This window comes from Durio zibethinus, chromosome 4, assembly GCF_047325235.1.
Source record: "Durio zibethinus cultivar Kanyao isolate XHJ-2024 chromosome 4, ASM4732523v1, whole genome shotgun sequence".
NCBI lineage: Eukaryota > Viridiplantae > Streptophyta > Magnoliopsida > Malvales > Malvaceae > Durio > Durio zibethinus.
Genome location: NC_143165.1, coordinates 1,849,275 through 1,855,084, shown reverse-complemented (window position 1 = coordinate 1,855,084; position 5,810 = coordinate 1,849,275). Strand labels below are relative to the sequence as shown.

General features: G+C 29.9%; 1 pseudogene; it reads left to right on the top strand.

Annotated features, from left to right (window-relative positions):
* Positions 1-4,033: 4,033 nt before the first annotated feature.
* On the top strand, positions 4,034-5,072 carry LOC111287742 (DEAD-box ATP-dependent RNA helicase 21 pseudogene; annotated as a pseudogene).
* The last annotated feature ends 738 nt before the right edge of the window (positions 5,073-5,810 follow it).

Here is a 5,810-nt window from a genome sequence, read left to right as displayed (position 1 = left end):
ACCGCTTGAATTTTCACTACCCCTGAAATGCCCCTAATGTTCTACGACGCTATCCTCATTCTCCTCTTCTCTTTCTTTCTTTCTTTCTTTTTTCCTTTTAGCTTGCTAGATTTCTATTGTAACCTACTCTACCATTTTCTATCATATTCCTAATTTAACAAGAATTCACCAGAAAAGTACAGATCAGAAATACCTTTTCCACCAGCCGTTTTATTCTTCCCCTATATGTCTTCTTCTTTTTCTTCCATCCACTGCAATTTTTGGATCAGTTCTATTTCATCCCCTGAAAATTCCACCCTCAGTTGTTTCCCTACTAACTATGTGGCTTCAGCTTTTTCTAGCGAGTTTACCGTCTCTTTTCCCTTACACAGTATGTTGTAACGGTTCATGAAATCCGCATCTGAAAATGACCCATTTGCAATCTCTTTAGTTTTTTCTCTTTCTCTCCCCTTTTTTTTCTAGATCGTTTCTTGCTTTCTTATTTTCTTTGCCCATAATTTGTCTTCATAATATCTCCATCTCAACTCTAACCTTCCGACCATAGTCCCTGTCTGCTTCTCTCTCCATTTCTGTATCACTTCTGCAAGTGGAAGACTTGATAGACTTGGTTGTGGGCCTGTTGGTTTGAACATTTGATTTACCGCAATGGCCCCTTCCACTTGGTCAGTTGCTCAAAGAAGCCCAATTTCATTGAGCCTACTCCTAGAAATACTTAACAGCGCAAAATTCGGTGCCCCGTTTTCTCCTGGTGTATCCTCGGTTGGACCCACCCAGCTACTGTTTGTGCTACCCAACCCTTCCGTTGATTTCACTGGTATGTACTTAAAAATTGCTATTCTCTCACTACCTCAATGGTCCTCCAGCTCCATTCCTTATCTAATAGCGTTTCCTTATTAATGATTCTGGTCCCACTTTCAGTTTATCGATTTCTAAGAACTTGTTCCTCATCCTTTCCACTTCCATCTTGTCTCCCCACCTTTGCTGTTTCATTTTTTCAGGATTTTGACTCTCCAACTTCTTCCACGTCATCATCATCCTCTTGGTCTGTTTTGCTACTTTTAAGTCCCATGTTAACCTCTTTGCACTTTCGATCAGATTCCAAATAGATTTCTGACACCCTGACATTGTATAGGACATCGCCAGCTTTTAGCTTCATCCTGAATGTCGTGGGATATTTGCGGCTGTTTTCAAATATGATTTGCTAGCTATTTTTATTTTTTAAGTTATAGTTTGAAATTGTCGACTAATGGTTTTTAGATTAATTAGTATGTCATTAAAGTTAAATGTTTAAAGAAATTTATGTGTGTAATATTTTTTTAAAATAAATATAAAGCTAAGTATTCAATTTAAAATTATTTAATAATAAATGAAAAACTAAACTAAAATATAAAACAAATTTAATCGACAGTGGATAATACACATTATAGTCAACATTTTCTTTCACATGTAGGTTTAGAATTAAAAATCGAAAGGAAAAACTAATCAGATAAACAAACTCATAAAGAACAACAATTAACAAAAAAATAAATTAAATATTTGATATTATATTAAGTATTTGAAAAATTATCATATACATTAATAATGAAAATTTTTAACTCTTCTAATAAGATTAATAGTATGATACATACTCCTTAACATATTTTTTTTAAAATAAAAAATTAATTTAAAAAAAAAAAAGACATGCATCGTCTTGATTACTCTGTTTATAGAGATAAAAAACTCTATTGACAATGTGTCAAATACTTTTTTTAATATTTAATCCAAAATAAATTAAGAATAAATAAAAATTTCAATTTTAATATAAAAAATTAAAAACTGAACCGACATAAAATACCATAACATAAACAATATGTAAAAAGCATTTAAAAAAAATAATTCGAACATTACACTATAACGCCCTAGATGACGCACCGCCCACTATTACCAATAATTTTACAATCATCATTCCAACATCAATTGTAATTTTTTTCTTTTTATGAAATATACCTCCACTGTAATTAGTTTAGTTTAAGGAAAAGATTTACATGAAGTTTCATAAGGGACGACGTTCATGAAATTTTTTATTAAAAATAAATAAAAAAATTAAAATAAAAAATTAAAATTAATAGATTAAAAAATTCATCACATAGATTAAGCATGCAAATTTTGAAAAAATTTTAATATATTTATTAAATAGATATTTTAGTAAAAATATTGACAGAATTTTTATTTTTGAATAAATATCGATCAAATTTAAATTATAAATAATTTTTTTAATAATTTTTTTTTACATATTATTGATTTTCAATTGAATTATATCAATTTATCGATTTGAATTTTTTATTAAAATTTTTATTTACTCATATCTAATAAAAAGTTTCACGGATTCTCTCTCTTATTATAATTAGTTAAAATTATTACAATGCCCCTTTTATTATAATTATGAAAACACCCTTAACATAATTAACCAAAAATTACTATAATGCCATTCATATCATAATTACGAAAATATCTTTATGGGTATTTTATAGGAAATTGGCATGTGTCATTTTTTCAAAATTAATGTAATGCCTCTATTAAATTATATATTAAATTTTAACACAATGTAAAAATCACATATTAAATTATTAATATATCTCTGCCATTACTTTATAAAAATTGACGTATGATATTTTATTTAAAAACTACTATAATATCCTTATTAGATCATATATGAAAATTTAACATAATATAAAATTAATTACGTATTAAATTATTAAAATATTCTTACCATTGCTTCATAAATATTTTGACATGTGTAATTTTATTTGAAATTTACTATAATACCCGTATTAAATTACTTATTAAATGTTAAATAACATATATTAAAACAATTCTTTTAAAAATTACTATAATGCCCCTTTGTTTATTTAATATGATGTTGATATGTATCCAAATTTACTACAATATCTTTCTACCATAATTACGTAAATATCTCTATTTTCATTATTAGTTAAAATTATTATAATGCCATCTTATCATAATTATAGAAATATCCCTCTTTCTATAATTGATTAAAATTATTATAATGATTTCTTATCGTAATTATTAAAATGCTTTTACTACCATTATTTATTAAAATTATTATAATACCCCTCGTATCATTCTTATAAAAATGCCCTTCCATCGTAATTGATCAAAATTATTATAATGTTCCTTTATCATAATTACGTAAATGTCTGTATAAATATTTCATAAAAAGTTGACATGTGATATTTTATTTCAAAATTATTATAATTTTATTATTTTGATTTTTAACTCTCTTTTAAGTGAAAATACCTTTGATATGCAAAGTAGTGAGCTGTAACATGTACTTTTTGACAAAGATTCAAGGCAATTAAGAGAACAATAAAAAAGTAGCATTGGTTTGAAATAGTGGATCAAGAAGGGTACTTTATTAGCCATCTCGGAGATAGAAGAAAAGTTGCCAAGTAGAATAATTTCCTCGTCCAATTGTTCAAAATCTTTGTCCACACTCAACAAGACCAGAAAAATTATAGCTTTTGATTTCTATTTTTTACTTTGGTCTTGGAGAATGGTTTTCAAGGAAATCTTGTTTATTTTGTTGGTATCAGAAACCAAAGAGATAAAGTGGCCTTATAATCCATTGTTTTATTATTTTCTTGAAAACCCTTTCTGGAATTTTGATATTTGTCTGGATTTTGAGAGATTCATTGCCATTAATTAAACTGTACAATCAAGAATTAGTAATGAAAACATTAGCACAAGTATCACTTGTTATCGCTTGTTTGATTTTCTTATATTTTGTCTACTTCTTCTCTATGTTTGAATCACTGTTGCAAGTGAAAAGACAACCTAACGAGTGATGTAAATAATTTCTGGGCCATAAAAATCACAAATAATAATTTAAATAAATGGATTTTTTTTTAAAGATTGAAAATAAGATATTATTTATATAAAAGAAGTTGTTATAGTAAAGCTACAAAATCACAAAATTTGTGTATTTCAATTTTTATTTAAAGAATTCGTAAAAAAATTTAACTTCTCTAAACACATACAAAAGAGATGTTCTTAATCCTAGCGAAGAGATTATGGGTTTTCAGCCCCAAGTTGTGGGTGTATCGGAAGCTATGCCATCTAGTAATTTGAAACCTGAGAATGAAGATGAGGAGCTTGATGACAAAAGGATTTATAGGACTGCTTATATGTTTAGTGGTACAATGCCTCCAGCTGTGGAGCGGCTAGCTACGAAGTATTTGAGGAATCCTGTTGCAGTCACCATTGGTGCTGTTGGAAAGGCTACCGAGAGTCAGAGAAGTTTCCGAGATTGCAGAAGTTGCTTGATGATCTTGGGGAAAAGAAATTGATTGTTTTTGTCAATACTAAGAATGCTAATACTATTTCCAAGAATTTGGACAAGGCTGGTTATAAAGTAACGACTTTGCATGGTGGAAGGTCACAGGAGCAGAGGGAAATTAATCTTGGGGGTTTTAGGGCCGAGAGATTCAATGTCCTCGTTGCTACAGATGTTGCAGGGCGTGGGATTGATATTCCTGACGTCGCTCATGTCATTAACTATGATATGCCTAATAATATTGAAATGTATACACATCGAATTGGAAGAACGGGATGTGCATAGAAGACTGGTGTGGCCACAAAATTTTTGACTCTCCATGACACTTATGTCTTCTTTGATCTCAAGCAGATGCTTTTTCAAAGTGGCAGCCCTGTCCCTCCTGAGATCGCAAAGCATGAAGCTTCTAAGTTCAAACCAGGAACAATTCCTGATACACCTTCTAGACGCAATGACACTGTTTTTGCTCATTGAGATAATCGAGTTTTTTTGGCACGTAAAAATTGAAGACCCAATTTGCTTCACTGTACTATGGTATTTTAGTTGCCAAAGTATCATTCATTGCTGCTCTCGAGTAATTGCATTTGCATTCACGAGTAATTGCTGTCTTTATTTTAACTGCTGCTGTATTGATGTTACCATGCTAATTAGCCACTTGGGTATTATTTACATGGTAATAGGAAGACGGTAAACTTTTTGTATTTTTATTTGAGGTCACTGACTGCTATCTTATATCTTATTTGGGATAGTAACATTTATAACTGCTATAATGATATGTGGCTTGTTTGGCCTGTATTATTTTTACATGCATTTGATTTTGAATTTTGGGAGGAAAAAACCATGTGCACTACAGGAGTTTAGGTTTTTAGTGGTGTTTTTTTTAAACGTTTAGCGACGTTTGTGAAAAACCCCACTCAGAGTGCTGGTTATACACGTGTCATGAAAAATAGTGGCGTTTTCGAAAAAACGTTACCATTTTAACAAAGTTTCAAAGATAGAAACGCCGCTAAATTAGTTACATTTTTATGAGAAAAACGTCATTGCTTTGGAGGCATTTGTATATGAAAACGTCTCTATATTAACGGCGTTTGTATCTTTGAGATGCCACTAACTTAGTGACGTTTTTATAAAAAAAACGTCATTGCTTTGGTGACGTTTGTAACTGAAAACGCCGCTACTTTAGAGGCGTTTGTATCTGAAAATACCTCTATATTAGCAATGTTTGTATATTTGAGACACCGCTAATTTAGTGACATTTTTATAAGAAAAATGCTGTTGCTTTAGTGACATTTGTAACTGAAAACGCTGCTACTTTAGAGGCGTTAGTATCTGAAAATGCCTCCATATTAATGACATTTGTATCTTTGAGACACTGCTAATTTAGTGACGTTTTTATGAGAAAAACACTGTTACTTTGGTGGTGTTTATATCAAAATGTCACTAAATTATTCATTTAACGATATTGTTAAACGCAAAT